Below are 17,765 nucleotides of genomic sequence, written 5' to 3'. Positions count from 1 at the left end.
CAAGCTACTTTGTATTTTTAGGTTGCTAAAAATAAATAAATCACAATATGCCATTGAGTTATAATCATTAAATTAAACCCAGAAACAATAGCTTAAAAAATTCAAGCACAGTGCATTGACCAAGCATTGGAATATAGCAGCAGCAACAACAATAATAACATTGTCAGAGTTTACTAGCAACTTCATTCAATATTTCCCTGAGTAAGGACTTCCAGAAGTATGAAAGCACCGATGAGAAGGTCTTATACCTTGTATTCACTAATCTAACAGCTCTCAGAAGAGGACCAAACCATCTTAACACTCTGACAGGTTGTTAACGTAGTTTGTAATTTAAGCCAAGGAAACAAAAGCTATACGGGTGTATAGTGAAAGTTATTTTTTTATTGTTGCAACAGTGTTAGTAAAGGAGCCCACTGCATAGGTTCTACACCAGCCAGTTCTCTCTATATTATTAATGGAAATGACAGGCGGCTGTGTTTTTCTTAAAAGGCCTTCATTTGCATGGAAAAGAACTCTTAACAGAGAATGGGTGGGTTGAGAAATGAAGTGTGATGAGTTGGGAATAGTGGTAATTTTTTACTGCCTCTTAATGATTATTTTTTTAAAATATGCAAATCTGGAAAAAAGTACTTTTCCTTTTTGGCTCAAAACACTAGGACTCACTTTTAATTTCTTATTTAAGGTAAAGGTAAAGGGACCCCTGACCATTAGGTCCAGTCGTGGCTGACTCTGGGGTTGCGGAGCTCATCTCGCTTTATTGGCTGAGGGAGCCGGTGTACAGCTTCCGGGTCATGTGGCCAGCATGACTAAGCCACTTCTGGCGAACCAGAGCAGTGCACGGAAATGCTGTTTACCTCCCTGCCAGAGTGGTACCTATTTATCTACTTGCACTTTGACGTGCTTTTGAACTGCTAGGTTGGCAGGAGCAGGGACCGAGCAACGGGAGCTCACCCCGTCACGGGGATTCGAACCGCCGACCTTCTGATTGGCAAGTCCTAGGCTCTGTGGTTTAACCCACAGCGCCACCCTTGTCCCATTAATTTCTTATTCAACTGTTATTCATTCGAACATTAGTGGTGGTAGCTCAGCAAAAATCCACCCTGCTCCCCAAAACACAGCAGCTTTCAGAGCCCTAAATAAATTGCAAATCTTTGATGAGAATACTTGTAGTTTATAACCTACATGAATGTATGGATTTTGAAAAGAGAAGATGGAATGTTACCAAAGAATCCCATCAGATAAATACTTCATTGGCCATTCCCCAAGATATTACAGGAGCAGATATGTATGCTAATTAAAATCCAGTTCTGTACTTCAAATCAAACATATATATTTCAAGAGTAGCAGAAAATTATCTGCTACTTAAACCAGCAGTTTTAAATATAGGCTATAATCCTATATCCAGTTACCTGGGAGAAAGCCTGTTGGAACTTATTATCTAGCTTTTTAACTCTGTAGATTCAGAGCACTCAGTGGATATCCTGTGTTTCATAGCTCTTTTGAGAGCGCAGATATTCATATCTGATGAATATCATATCCCACAGTGCTAAATCTAAGTGCAGAAATTAAACCTATGTTGGCTTCCTGCTTCTGGTGCGCCAGGAATGGGGTCTCTCCCAACACCACGGGAGAGAGAGAGACAGATGGAGATAAACAGATAATGAAGGAGGAATTTCATTTTCTGCATTCCTCTTTGGTTGGATAAGGAACCAGGTTCTCACCTGCAGTTTGCCTAGGGGTCTGGCACTTGCTTCCCCATGGAATGCGAGGGCAGGCAAAGGCACTGGGTGGACTCTGTCAGGTTTACGATGTCTCTCCCACACAAGACAAAGCAAGCTGGCAGGTTTGTTACTTTTAGATTTATTAAGTAATTACAAGGTCTTGGTATTCCAAGCTCTTTTAGTTCAGCCTTCACTGCTTGAGCCAGTTGGTTCTACTAGATGACATGTTCTGCGCCAACAGGATATTTCCCACTTTTTGCCCCTGTCGGGCTTACGTTGCTCCAATAGTTGGCTTCTTCTCCCGCTCCAAGGAGATTCAGGGGCAGCCAGCCCTTTCTCCTCCTCTTGAGCAGAGTCTAAACGCAGCCGTTCTCCTGCAGCCTGTTCTGTCGGATCTGTGCTGCTTTGAGAACTGACAGCCAGCATTCCAGAGAGGGAATGTGAGAAGGAATCAAGTTTCTACTCCCCTCAGTCCGCCCTCCCTCTACTTCGGATTCTTCGCTGTCTGTTTGGGCAGGAACATCCCTGACACACGGAGCACTCTGGCTGCCGTGACCCCCGATCCTGATCCTATTCCTGGAAGCACAGGTTATCCTGTTAATTGGATTATAATTGGAGTAAACTACAGGCATGTGCCAGAGATGATGAGATAAGAAACTGCGAAAACAACCCAGCTACAAGGATGTAAAAGGTTTGGACTGAGCGCGGATTTCATTCAGTGAAAGAGATGATGGGGTGAGGGGAGCCCACGGTTTGCTTACTTAAACTTTTTCTCTGCATTTATGATGCAGCAACCCTCCCCGGAATGCAAGTTTTATTTGAACAAATCTACACAAGTGAGGATGGAAGAAACTGGAATATAATTTGGAATTTAACCAAATTGGAACTGTGCATGAGAGAGAAAGGAACTGAGAGGGAAGGGCAGGAAACACTATGCTTTGAAAATATAGAGCAAAATCATCCCTAACCCCTGTTATCCACAAAGGAATGTGTTCAAGATAAGGATAAATGGCCATAAAACAATGGCAGGGAGGAAAGAAATATACCAGCTGCAGAAATTGAAGTTTTTGGATTAACTATCTGCAGTCTGGATTCAGACCGTTCTTCCTTGGCTGGAAAAATGGAGAAGATGGTTTGTTTACTGGAAGCCGAATAATGGGATGAAGCGATGCAGTGACTTTTGGAAACTGTGAGCTACAGCTCATTCCGGGACATGATGGGAACCATGAACAGTTGCAGGAATGAAGGATACAACACCATATATGAATGGGAAAACATCATGGGGTAAACTGTCACACACAGGAAAGAATAAGGATTATAGCTAAAGTTCCTCACTTAAAACTTTACATATTACCTATTATACCAGACATAGGCAAACTCTGGCCCTCCTGATGTTTGGAACTACAATTCCCATCATTCCTAGCTAACAGGACCAGTGGTCAGGGATGATGGGAATTGTAGTCCCAAACATCTGGAGGGCCGGAGTTTGCCTATGCCTGTATTATAGCAACAGGAATGGAAATCACAATATTGCAGCTGTTATATAAGTGATTCGTATCTGAATGGAATGGAATGGAAATTATTAAATTTTTGGAACACAAAAAAAATGTAGAAGAATGAACTCATTAACACTGGCATGTGAGGGTTCCAGTTTAATTAAATTGTATAATTTGACATTTTAATAATTGGCATCAATAATTGTATTCATTGGGTAAAATTGGTATTGTTATAATGAGGCTGCTATTGGAATGTTAGAAAATTATATATATATATATATATATATATATATATATATATATATGATTAAATCTATGTTTAAGAGCTGTTAATTACATTCATCAGTATTTCCCCCTTTAATAGGATAGCTGGGTGCATTATGTTACTTTGTTTTGATTGTACAGAACTGGCGCAGGCTAAATGCCTTTGAGGACTATATTCTTACCAAGCTCTGCTAGTTAGAGCAACTAAGGACAGGGAGCTGGGTGCAAAAGCGTCATGATAAGCTTAGGGCTCACAATCTCCAAAAGGAGAAATATTTAGACCTCAGTTCGCATGACCACAGAAATTGAATCTTCGGCCAGGACACACCAATCAAGATAGAAAATCTATTAAAGATGCCTGTTATTATCTTTGGTACCCCCAAATCAAGATCACCCACTAAGGGTCCCATTACCTTGAGACACTGACTTTCCCATAACTAAACAGGTCATTTGTTGACCTCAGGTTTCAACAGATGCCCTCAGCATATTTAGAGGGTAGATACCTGGGAATTTCCCATATGGAATGTAAATGTATTTATGGATGCAATCAGGTCAAAGATATCATGCATTACCTGCTGATATAAAATGCCTAGAGAAAATTTTCCATCATCTCTTCCTAACTGTTTCTAAGACTGATCCCCCCCAGGAAGTGATAGTCAAACTCTTAGCTGATAAAGATCTTCAAATTACAGTGGTACCTCTACTTACATGGCCCTCCTGTTACGTATTCCAGCAAACCTGGAAGTATACTTCTGGGGGTTTCTCTGCGCGCATGTACAGTAGAAGAGTTTGGGTTTGATATCCCGCCTTTCACTCCCTTTAAGGAGTCTCAAAGCGGCTAACATTCTCCTTTCCCTTCCTCCCCCACAACAAACACTCTGTGAGGTGAGTGGTGCTGAGAGACTTCAGAGAAGTGTGACTGGCCCAAGGTCACCCAGCAGCTGCATGTGGAGGAGCGGAGACACGAACCTGGTTGACCAGATTACGAATCCACTGCTCTTAACCACTACACCACACTGACTCTATCACACCGCACACAGGCACAGAAGTGCTCTATCAAGCCACTTGCATGCGCAGAACAGGCACCTCCAGTTGCAGAAACCTTGGGATCTGACTGCAGCTCTGGAACAGATCCCGTCCACAACCGGAGGTACCACTGTACACGTTTAGTAACCAAATTGCTCTGGCAGCTAAGAAGCTCTGATCTACATTAAGGCTTTGTAATTTTAAAACCTTATGCTGTAAATTATTATGCTGTAAACTTTTACGGATCATGTTGTGTGATTTCAGAGGAAAGCCTTGTTCTTATCCCCTGCTGTACATTGTAAAAGCCTCGGGCTATACACAATTGATTGATTGATTGATTGACTTGTGTATCATGCCAACTAGGCTAGTAACTATCTCACTATTAAGGTAAAGGTACCCCTGCCCGTACGTGCCAGTCTTGCCAGACTCTAGGGTTGTGCGCTAATCTTACTCTATAGGCCGGGGGCCAGCGCTGTCCGGAGACACTTCCGGGTCACGTGGCCAGCGTGACAAAGCTGCATCTGGTGAGCCAGCGCAGCACACGGAACGCCGTTTACCTTCCCGTTGGTAAGCGGTCCCTATTTATCTACTTGCACCCGGGGGTGCTTTCGAACTGCTAGGTTGGCAGGCGCTGGGACCGAACGACGGGAGCGCACCCAGCCGCGGGGATTTGATCCGCCGACCATGCGATCGGCAAGTCCTAGGCGCTGAGGTTTTACCCACAGCGTCACCCGCATCCCCCAATCTCACTATTAGATTTATTCTAAATCATTCATGTGTCTCTTTATATGATAAAAGAGAACTGCTATATTGTTGTTTTTAGTAGATTTAGATTGCCTAATATTGAAATACACTTCTAAACTAAAGTTACAGCATATGTTCTGCCTTCACCATCAGAGGCAGTATGCCAATTGCTTGGCCCAGGGGGAAAGTTTGGTTCACACTTCAACATGCCGTTCCTTAATTTGCACTTCTTGAAACAATACACAAACTGAAACACAGTTGCACTTCAAAATTCACACTTCCCTGAATGTTGCAATACAGTTCTCCGATAATTTGCGCAAATACATGTGTACTTAAGTTTGCATAAAAAGTCTACTACAACATAAAATAAGAATCAAAAACGGATTACACTGGGAGAAATGCTTGCAAAAATGTACGTATTGGAGGGAATTTTGTATATATCAGGACAAATTTGCACTACAAGGCTGATGAAGTTTCATGAAGCTTCTTTTCTAAAAAATAAAATTCGCAAACTGGTGGGGAAATGGGGAGGACTCTGTTTAAGATTTGGAATATGAGATTAGAGAGGTCCATGCATTCATGGTCTTAGTCACAAGTGATGAGAGTGCTGTTGTAGGCAGGTTCTATTTGCAGGCATCCATAGGCATCTGGTTGGCGACTGTGAGACCAGAATGCTGGGCTTGATGGATCATTTACTCATTCAGCAGGGCTTTGTGGAAGTGCAAAGCAGTGTTTCCAAAACTTGGGTCTCCAGCTGTTGATGGACCACAGTTCCCATCATCCCTGACCACTGGTCCTGTCAGCTAGGGGTGATGGGAATTGTAGGCCAAAAACAGCTGGAGACTCAAGTTTGGGAAACACTGGTGTAAGGATCTGAATGCATGCTCACACATTTTTGATCATATGGGTGTTCTACGAAGTGCTGCTGAGCTGTATGTGTGATGTCTCTTCGCTGCTGAAGTGTGAATGGGGCTTTTGCAAAGCTTTCAGAGCATTGCCTATTAGGGCTGGGCGATATCAGCTTTTCAACGTTGCGGTGTATCACCAGCCAAACATCATGGTTTGGCGATATACTATGATGTCGGAAAAACAAGATGCATCGGCCTCTGCCTGTGAGACACCAGGTGAAACTGCCCCAGCTCTCACCTCGAGAACTGAGGTGGTTTCACCCAGGCTCACGGGCTGGGAGATTGCAGCTTGTTTGTGCCTCTCAGTCACGGGGAGGGAATGTTCCCCTCCCCAGCTGAGACAGCCTTGGTGCTCTCGTCGCTTGCAAGCAGGCGAAGCATAGGGGCTCCTTTAACTGCTGGCTGCAGGGAGAGGCAACCGTGCTCCCCTCAGCTAAGCAGTTTCATAGAGCCCCCATCCTGCTGCTGGCTTGCAGAACAAAGTGCCAGGTGGGGGCTCCTTTATCTGTCTGACTGAAGCAAGGGCAACTGCACACTCCTCGGTTGAGCAGTTCAAAGATCCAGAGGGAGGAACAAGCTGTATCGGTGTCTCGCTGATACAGCTTGTTTCTTCCTCTCCGTCGTATGAGGAGCAGGAGATAGGAACTCTTGACTCGCTGCTAGCAGAGGGAGTCAGGATTGGTGGTGGTTTCACCAGCGATATACCACTGACATTGCGGTCTGCTCCTCATAAGGGTCCTGGGCAATATATCGCCCAGTCCTATTGCCTATATATAAAACAATAAGGACCATGTTTATCCCACCTGGACTTCCAGCCATCCAGGTGCCTATTTTTTATGTGTAAGATATTGGATCACATACCGTATTTTTCACTCTATAATACGCACCAGACCACAAGACGCACCTAGTTTTTGGAGGAGGAAAACAAGAAAAAAAAATATTCTGAATCTCAGAAGCCAGAACAGCAAGAGGTATCGCTGCACAGTGAAAGCAGCAATCCCTCTTGCTGTTCTGGCTTCTGGGATAGCTGCGCAGCCTGCATTTGCTCCATAAGACACACACACATTTCCCCTTACTTTTTAGGAGGAAAAAAGTGAGTCTTATAAAGCAAAAAATACCATACTCTCAAAGCTAGGTTATGGTCAGTTGGAGATCTGTGCGATAGTTCTTACCCCTTCTGTCAAATGAAAGAGCCAAATACATAGTTTCACACAAACTGTCCCGGAAAGAATCAAATGCTGCACGTTAAACGTAACAGAGGCATGCTTTCATTGCAGATAACAGACACTTTTTAAAGAGCCTTCTTATCTAGTTGCCTTGTGCCCTCTAACACTCCCATGAAAAACGTGCATGCTGTGTTCATGAGGATTAGTTTATTCAAGGCCAGGGACGTTTTCTTAAAAAGCACTTGTGTGTGTTTTTTGAAAAGCCTGAGCGTTTAGATTTCAAGAAAGATTTCCATGTACAGATCGGGTTCACTCTGGAATAATAACTACTTTTTATATTAGTTGTGTTTGCTTAAATGGTGCTAAGAAGCTAGAATGATAAACACTTTGACCTTTTAGTGAAGTGCTTTTATGTTGATTTGAAATGATGAAAACTCATTCATACCAGATGTGTATGTGTGTGCGCGCTCACAGTAGAAAGAAGTCATGCTGGTTTTTTTATATATATATAAATGTAAACATTTTGATGAACCTTTTATGAACATCCTCTTCATTGTGAATGACTCTCATTTTCTAAATAGTACTCTCCAAATCTGGAAGAGGTGAATAAAGCCATGTACTCTTGCTTGAAAGATCCCAAGGTGGGAGACAGTTGCTTCCTGACTGATATCTCTTGACTCTGAGTCAGAAAGCAGACTCAGAACACATAGCATGAAGCACCTCAGTATGTTTGCTCGTATAAGCTTCTTGTTCTTTTTAAGTGTCATACAGTCCTACCTTGGATTCTGAACGCCTTGGTACTCGAACGTTTTGGCTCCCGAATGCCGCAAATCCAGAAGTGATTGTTCCGGTTTGCAAACGTTCTTTAGAACCCAAATGTCTGACAGGGCTTCCGATTGGCTGCAGGAGCTTCCTGCAGCCAATCAGAAGCCATGCTTTGGTTTCCGAACGTTTTGGAAGTCGATTAGACTTCCTGAATGGATTCCGTTCAACTTCCGAGGTCCGACTGTATAAACATCTGTCTACAAACCTGAAGGGCTAATATTCCAGCTTCATGAATTCCAGTGCTTGGTACCCATTTTCGGTTGTTGGGTGTCTGATATATACGGCATCCCTCAATTTTCCAGTATGACAGTGAGCATAGTACAGTGATACCTCTGGTTGCGAACGGGATCCGTTCCGGAGGCCCGTTCACAACATGAAAAGAGTGCAACCCACAGCGGCATGTCTGCGCATGTGTGGGTTGCGATTTGCTGCTTCTGACGTCATTTTGTGCTTCTGTGCATGCGTGAGTGGCGAAACCCGGAAGTAACCCTTTCCGGTACTTCCGGATCGCCGCGGGACGTAACCTGAAAGAATGTAACATGAAGCAAACGTAACATGATGTATGATTGTATTGGAACTGCAGTGGTTGTTTATAAACTTCTATCACTTTGCCTTAGAAATTTCTACAACCTTTAATTAGATAAACCTGCCTTGGTTTCACTGAAGCATAGATTGGTTTGTGGGGCGGAGGGCAGCTCTTTCAAGCACATTCCATAGGTAGTCTCACAGTAGTGATTACTGAGATGAAGTGATGCATATTCTGCCAATGGAATATTCATGCTGTTTTGATGCCGGCAGATCTGTCCTGTCAGCATTCCTTTCGGTAAGAACTGCAAACAAGAGACAAGAACTCTTCGGAAGTAGTAGCCCTTAATTGATTAAATTTAGTTTTAAAGGTCATCGGTATAGTAAAAAGAAGAAGAAGAAGAAAAACCCGCACATATGGTAGCCTTTTAATACAGTGGTGCCTCGCAAGACGAAATTAATCCGTTCCATGAGGCTCTTCGTATAGCGGTTTTTTCGTCTTGCGAAGCAAGCCCATTGACAGCTTAGCGGATTAGCGCTATTAGCGGTTTAGCGGCTTTTAGCGGATCAGCTGATAAGCGACTTAGGGCTTAGGAAAAGGGGGGGAGGGGAAAAAACCCCGCAGGACATTTTCGTCTTGCGAAGCAAGCCCATAGGGAAATTCGTTTTGCGAAGCGCCTCCAAAATGGAAAACCCTTTCGTCTAGCGGGTTTTCCGTCTTGCGAGGCGTTCGTCTTGCGGGGCACCACTGTAATCATTTATTCTTTGTACCCTGCCCATCTGACTGAAGGCTTCCAGCATATGTAAAAACATAGCAAAACATTAAACCTTAAAAAGCTTACCTATACAGGGCTATTATATTAGGATTGGTAGTGAAATAGTTGCTTCATTGTCAAAAGGAAGGATGTGTGTTTTGTAACATCCTCGATACGTTGGGATCATTTTGAAAGAAAGTTATTTTTTGCCCCAAAAAGAGTGAGTAATGCAGTCCTGCAACAAAGGGGCTAATTCACTGCAGTCTCTACATACAATTAAATGGGGCTCACAATTCCAGCATTCTATAAAACATTAAAAGTGAAGAATAATCAATGAAAATATAGTGCTTATAGTGATAATTCATAATACAGTGGTGCTTCACAAGATGAAAAGAATCCGTTCTGCGAGTCTCTTCGTCTAGCGGTTTTTTCGTCTTGCGAAGCAAGCCCATTGACGGCTTAGCAGATTAGCGCTATTAGCGGCTTTTAGCAGCTTAGCGGCTTAGAAAAAGGGGGGGGGGGAGGAAAAAAACCCCGCAGGAACTCGCAAGACATTTTCGTCTTGCGAAGCAAGCCCATAGGAAATTCATTTTGCAAAGCACCTCCAAAACGGAAAACTCTTTCGTCTAGCGAGTTTTCCGTCTTGCGAGGCATTCGTCTTACAGGGCACCACTGTAATATAATAATAATAATTTATTATTTATACCCCGCCCATCTGGCTGGGCTTCCACAGCCACTCTGGGCAGCTTCCAACAAAATATTAATATACAGTAATGCATCAAACATTAAAAGCTTCCCTAAACAGGGCTGCCTTCAAATGTCTTCTAAAAGTCTGGTAGTTGTTGTTCTCTTTGACATCTGGTGGGAGGGCATTCCACAGAGCGGGTGCCACTACCGAGAAGGCCCTCTGCCTGGTTCCCTGTAACTTGGCTTCTCTCAGTGAGGGAACCACCAGAAGGCGCTTGGCACTGGACCTCAGTGTCCAGGTAGAATGATGAGGGTGGAGACGCTCCTTCAGATATACTGGACCAAGGCCGTTTAGTGCTTTAAAGGTCAGCACCAACACTTTATTCACATAAGTTATTAGCATTTATATGCTCCAAGCCAAATACTTTATTAAACATTTGTCTTAAAGCCTTACTCTAGGGGCAGCTAACCTGTGACCCTGCAAATGTTACCGTACTCTGCCAGCATGGCTAATAGTCAAGCATGCTGGGATATGAACCACCCCTGACCCAGTAGCAGGCCAAATTGTATATATTCCTCTTTAGCTGAATTGCAGCCACAGTATGTGTAAAAACACCTGAAAATGTTCCTTCCTGATACCTTGTCATCTTCCATACGCTCAAGCAAAGACCATCTCTCCTCATATGAACTGACCTGGACCCTGCAGCCATCAACCGTGGCCCTTCTTTGTGTGGCTCCTCTGCAAGATGTCTGGAAGGCAGCAACACAAGAACTTGTGGAATTCTCTCCCCTGGGAGCCTCGCCTGGCACCTTCGATAAATATCTTTTGGTGCCAGACAAAAATTTTTTTGTTGTTTAGTCGTTTAGTCGTGTCCGACTCTTCGTGACCCCATGGACCAGAGCATGCCAGGCACTCCTGTCTTCCACTGCCTCCCACAGTTTGGTCAAACTCATGTTAGTAGCTCCGAGAACAATATCCAATCATCTCGTCCTCTGTCGTCCCCTTCTCCTTGTGCCCTCCATCTTTCCCAACATCAGGGTCTTTTCCAGGGAGTCTTCTCTTCTCATGAGGTGGCCAAAGTATTGGAGCCTCAGCTTCACGATCTGTCCTTCCAGTGAGCACTCAGGGCTGATTTCCTTAAGAATGGATAGGTTTGATCTTCTTGCAGTCCATGGGACTCTTGAGCCTCCTCCAGCACCATAATTCAAAAGCATCAATTCTTCAGCGATCAGCCTTTTTTATAGTCCAGCTCTCACTTCCATACATCACTACTGGGAAAACCATGGCTTTAACTATACGGACCTTTGTTGGCAAGGTGATGTCTCTGCTTTTTAAGATGCTGTCTAGGTTTGTCATTGCTTTTCTCCCAAGAAGCAGGTGTCTTTTAATTTCATGGCTGCTGTCACCATCTGCAGTGATCATGGAGCCCAAGAAAGTAAAATGTCTCACTGCCTCCATTTCTTCCCCTTCTATTTGCCAGGAGGTGATGGGCCCAGTGGCCATGGCTAATTCATAGAATCATAGAGTTGAAAGAGACCACAAGGGCCATCGAGTCCAACCCCCTGCCAAGCAGGAAACACCATCAGAGCACTCCTGACATATGGTTGTCAAGCCTCTGCTTAAAGACCGCCAAAGAAGGAGACTCCACCACACTCCTTGGCAGCAAATTCCACTGTCGAACAGCTCTTACTGTCAGGAAGTTCTTCCTGATGTTTAGGTGGAATCTTTTTTCTTGTAGTTTGGAACCATTGCTCCGTGTCCGCTTCTCTGGAGCAGCAGAAAACAACCTTTCTCCCTCCTCTATGGGACATCATTTTATATATTTGAACATGGCTATCATATCACCCCTTAACCTCCTCTTCTCCAGGCTAAACATGCCCAGCTCCCTTAGCCATTCTTCATAAGGCATCGTTTCCAGGCCTTTGACCATTTTGGTTGCCCTCCTCTGGACACGTTCCAGTTTGTCAGTGTCCTTCTTGAACTGTGGTGCTCAGAACTGGACACAGTACTCCAGGTGAGGTCTGACCAGAGCAGAATACAGTGGCACTATTACTTCCCTTGATCTAGATGCAATACTCCTATTGATGCAGCCCAAAATTGCATTGGCTTTTTTAGCTGCCGCGTCACACTTTTGGCTCATGTCAAGTTTGTGGTCAACCAAGACTCCTAGATCCTTTTCACATGTACTGCTCTCAAGCCAGGTGTCACCCATCTTGTATTTGTGCCTCTCATTTTTTTTTTGCCCAAGTGCAATACTTTACATTTCTCCCTATTAAAATTCATCTTGTTTGTTTTGGCCCAGTTCTCTAATCTGTCAGGTCGTTTTGAAGTGTGATCCTGTCCTCTGGGGTGTTAGCCACCCCTCCCAGTTTGGTGTCATCTGCAAATTTGATCAGGATGCTCTTGAGTCCATCATCCAAGTTGTTGATAAAGATGTTGAATAAGACCGGGCCCAAGACAGAACCCTGTGGCACCCCACTAGTCACTCTTCTCCAGGATGAAGAGGAACCATTGATGAGACCCTTTGGGTTCAGTCAGACAGCCAGTTACAAATCCACTGAGTGGTAGCATAGTGAAGTCCGCATTTTACCAGCTTCTTTACAAGAATATCATGGGGCACCTTGTCAAATGCCTTGCTGAAATCAAGGTAGGCTACATCCACTGTGTTCCCTTCATCTACCAGGCTTGTAATTCTGTCAAAAAACGAGATCAGGTTAGTCTGACATGACTTATTTTTCAGAAATCCATGCTGACTATTGGTGATCACAGTATTCCTTTCTAGGTGCTCACAGACTGTTTGCTTAATGATCTGCTCCAGAATCTTCCCTGGTATTGATGTCAGACTGACTGGGCGGTAATTATTTGGGTCCTCTCTTTCCCTTTTTTGAAAATAGGGACAACATTTGCCTCCTCCAGTCTGCTGGGACTTCGCCTGTTCTCCAGGAATTCTCAAAGATGACTGCCAGTGGTTCTGAGATCACATCTGCCAGTTCTTTTAATACTCTTGGATGCAGTTCATCTGGCCCTGGAGACTTGAATACATCTAAACTAGCCAAGTATTCTTGTACTATCTCCTTAGTTATTCTGGACTGTTTTTCCTCGGCTGAATCATTTGCTCCAAATTCTTCAGGTCGGGCATTGTTTTCTTTATCGGAGAAGACTGAGGCAAAGAAGGCATTGAGGAGTTCAGCCCTTTCTGTGTCCCCTGTTTGCATTTCACCATCTTCTCCTCTGAGTGACCCCACTGTTTCTTCTTCCTTTTGCTACGAACATACCCATAAAAGCCTTTTTTGTTGCTTTTAACCTCTCTAGCAAGCCTGAGTTCATTCTGTGCTTTAGCTTTTCTGACTTTGTGTCTACACGTGCTGGCTATTTGTTTGAATTCCTCTTTGGTGGTTTCCCCCCTTTTCCATTTTTTGTACACATCCTTTTTTAATGTTAACTCAGTTAAAAGTTCTTTAGATAGCCACCCTGGCTTCTTTAGGCACCTTCCATGTTTCCGTCTCATTGGTATTGCCTGAAGTTGTGCTTTTACTATCTCCCTCTTAACAAACTCCCAGCCATCATGAACTCCCTTTCCTTTTAATATTACTGTCCATGGGATCTCACCCAGCACTTCCCTAAGTTTTATGAAGTCGGCTTTCTTAAAGTCAAGAAATTGAGTCCTAGTATGCTTGGCTGCTCCTTTCCGCTTTATAGTAAACTTCAGAAGAGCATGATCACTCGCGCCTAATGATCCTTCCACTTCTACCCCACTAACCAGGTCATCAACATTGGTTAGGACCAGATCTAAAATGGCTGTTCCTCTTGTTGCTTCTCCCACTTTCTGGACAACGAAGTTGTCTGCAAGGCCAGTGAGGAATCTGTTTGACCTTATGCTCTTGGCTGAGTTTGACATCCAGCAAATATCCGGATAATTGAAGTCCCCCATTACTACTATCTCCCTTCCTTTTGCATGCTTGGCCATCTGTTCCAGGAAGGCATCATCTATGTCCTCCGTTTGGCTTGGGGATCTATAGTAAACTCCCACAATGAGGTCCCTGTTATTCATCTCTCCCTTAATTTTGACCCAAATGCTCTCACTTTGGCTTTGAGGTTCTAAATCTTGGATCTCTTCACAGGTATACACATCCCTGACATATAACGCCACTCCTCCTCCTTTCTTGTCTGGTCTGTTTCTCTGAAATAGATTGTAACCCTCCATTATTACATTCCAGTCGTGGGACTTATCCCACCAGGTCTCAGTGATGCCTATTATGTCATATTTAGTTTGCTGTACCAAGAGCTCAAGCTCATCTTGTTTATTACCCATGCTTTGCGCATTAGTGTACAGACATTGAAGTCCATTAATCACCCCCCCGTGTCTCTTATTTAAGGATTTTTTCCTCCCACCACTAGGTCTGCGTGCTGTTTGCTCCATTTGGTCTATGACATTTGGATGATCATCTTCATCAATTGATAGACTCCTACCTTCAGGAGCACTGTCTTCCTCCCCCACATTAGTCAGTTTAAAGCCCTCCTGATGAGGTTTCTGAGATTTTTGGCAAAAACATTCCTCCCAACCGTTGTGAGGTGCAGCCCATCTCTTGCCAGAAGTCCATCTTCAAGAAACTGCAGTCCGTGATCTAAGAATCCAAACCGTTCCTGTTTACACCATTTGCGAAGCCAGCTGTTCACTTCCACTATTTTTCCCTCTCTCCCTGGGCCACGTCGTTCAACTGGGAGGACAGATGAGATGACAATTTGTGCATTTAATTGCTTCAATTTCCTGCCCAGAGCCTCATAGTCTCTTTTGATCTTCTGGAGGCTATTGCTTGCAGTGTCATTGGTTCCCACATGAACCAAGAGGAAGGGGTATTTGTCAGTGGGTTTTATGATTCCTTGCAGTCGTTCAGTTACATCTTGGATCTTAGCCCCGGGGAGACAGCACACTTCCCGAGACATCTTGTCAGGCCCACAGATCACTGCTTCTGTTCCCCTCAGTAGGGAATCCCCTATCACCACTACACGCCTCCTCTTAGGTTTGGTCGGGGTTCTTCCGTGATCTGTCCGTTCCAAGGTCGCCTGCACATTCCCTGAGGACTGACTTTGCTGCTCGTCTTCATATACCTGATCGACTGTAACGAGGGAGAGATCCTCAAATGGAGTCTGCTCTTCGTCTTCCATGCTAGGGGAGAGGACCTCAAAGCGATTGTGTATTTCTAAACAATCAGAGCGAACCCTGGGCCTCCTACTTAATTAAACCCATACAAGTAATACCAACACAGAACCCCACACTTAACACTAAATAGAAGAATAAAAGTGTAACCACCCCACCCCACCCCACACCACTTACCACCCCTTCCCCTTCTTTCCCCCTCTTTTCTTCCTAACAAAAAAATAAAAATAAATGCTTGATAAATTAACAAACCCCCCCCAGAAAAACACTGTTCTATCCTGTTTCCCCTTTGTTTAAACCAATTCATGAACCAAGAACGTATACACTGACCACTAATGATGAACCATATTTTGTAGATATTACTCCACATTTATTATGCTATTTTTGTGATATACAAATGACATGAGAAAAATTGGTATGCTTATTTGTATGACATTATTCTTGTTTATAAAACCCAATAAAAAAATATAAAAAACACTAATTAAACAATCTATGGCCTTTCAAGCTGCGGGGAGGGAAGGAAGTACTGATTTTGTTTCTTACTCTGTTGTGTATTTTTGTGTTTCATATTGTAAACTACCCTGTGATCATCAGGTGAAGGGCGGTATAGAAATTTTAAAAAATAATAATAACCACTCACTAATTCAAATTCTAGATTGGAGATTCATCACGGAAGAGACTAGCCTGTTTGTTCATGTTGTTCTGTACAGTGACATGCACATTGATTGCTATATATATATTAAACATTCTTTGTGTATGGCATACTTCATCTCAGAAATCCTTACTGTCTATAAAGTAATTTACAGACCTGTCAAGCAGTGCAATCTGGTTATCTGATTGTGGCTAGTGAAAATGGGCAGGGATTTTTGTGGCTAGCCTAAGATTATACTGTGGATTTCACAGATTGCATTCTTAGCTCCTACAGCAGCTCTCAAGAATCACAGCATCAGTTTACAAGCTGTTTCACAGCTTCATGCATCCCAGTATTCTTCTGTTTCCTTTCTATAGGCATTAAACACAATTTTCTTATTGATTTCAGGCCTCTCATTTTAAGGTACTTAGGAACATGATATATTGCTAGATTTTTTTGTGTGTGCGCACCATTCTAAAATGTGGTTTAACTCAACCATAAGTCACAGGCTTACCACAGAAACTTCTTGATGTTTGTTATGCCATACCACAACATTTTATAGAACCGCAGAGATTTCTCTTGACCTCCCTATTCAGTAATGCATTAAATACTACACATTGCCTCTCTGGGAAAGGCAATGCATTGAAATGCTATTGTACATCTTTGCATGTTGTTTATCTCAATATTCTGCAGAAGCAAATATGGATAACAGCCGCATATTTGCACTGGAAAGATTGATTCATTTTTAAAGCTGAATTTTTCATACAAGATTAATGCTTTCTGGAGTCCCTGGAGTCACAGAAACAATGGCAAATATTAACTTCTGTTTAACCAATACTTTATCAATGTAATCATGTGGACTGGAATGATCAAAAGGGCAAATTTTGAGAATGAAAGAACAGAGTGAGCTGGGGTTAAATATTAAAATTTGCTATGGGTTGCAGTCAGTATTACATGAGCAGAAGGCAAGTTCATAGAATAAATCTTTCTTTTCCCCTTCTTCCCTCTGCAGCTGTTATGGCAGTGCAGAAATTGATGCCCCAATCTTTGCTATACCAGTTTATAAAACTGTACACTCCCTGTCTATTATTGGTCTTCTAGTGAGAGTAAGGTAAAGGTAAAGGGACCCCTGACCATTAGGTCCAGTCGTGGCCGACTCTGGGGTTGCGGCACTCATCTCACTTTATTGGCCGAGGGAGCCGGCGTACAGCTTCCAGGTCATGTGGCCAGCATGACTAAGCCACTTCTGGCGAACCAGAGCAGTGCACGGAAATGCCGTTTACCTTCCCACTGGAGCAGTACCTATTTATCTGCTTGCACTTTGACGTGCTTTCGAACTGCTAGGTTGGCAGGAGCAGGGACCGAGCAACAGGAGCTCACCCCGTTGCGGGGATTCAAACCGCCGACCTTCTGATTGGCAAGTCCTAGGCTCTGTGGTTTAACCCACAGTGTCACTCGCGTCCCTTCTAGTGAGAGAGACCCATGCAATAACTATTTCTAAGTTTTGATTGAGGAGTGTGTAAGTACAGTGGTGCCTCGCAAGACGAAATTAATCTGTTCCGCGAGTCTCTTCGTCTTGCGGTTTTTTTCGTCTTGCGAAGCACGGCTATTAGCGGCTTAGCGCTATTAGCGGCTTAGCGGCTATTAGCGGCTATTAGCGGCTTAGCGGCTTAGAAAATGGGGGGGGAGGGAAAAAACTCGCAAGAACTCGCAAGATGTTTTGTCTTGCGAAGCAAGCCCATAGGGAAATTCGTCTTGCAAAGCACCTCAAAAGACGGAAAACTCTTTCGTCTAGCGAGCTTTTCATCTTGCGAGACATTCGTCTTGCGGGGCACCACTGTAGTAAGCCTGATAAATT

The 17,765-nt window shown here is 43.6% G+C and overlaps 1 protein-coding gene across 10 annotated transcripts in view; it reads left to right on the top strand.

Moving 5' to 3' along the window:
* TAFA5 (TAFA chemokine like family member 5) overlaps positions 1–17,765 on the top strand; it is a 348,113-nt gene that overhangs the window by 242,599 nt on the left and 87,749 nt on the right. The window lies entirely within an intron of this gene.

This window comes from Podarcis erhardii, assembly GCF_964252035.2.
Source record: "Podarcis erhardii genome assembly, chromosome: 10".
NCBI classification, from domain to species: Eukaryota; Metazoa; Chordata; class Lepidosauria; order Squamata; family Lacertidae; genus Podarcis; species Podarcis erhardii.
This window is presented reverse-complemented; position numbering and strand designations above follow the sequence as displayed.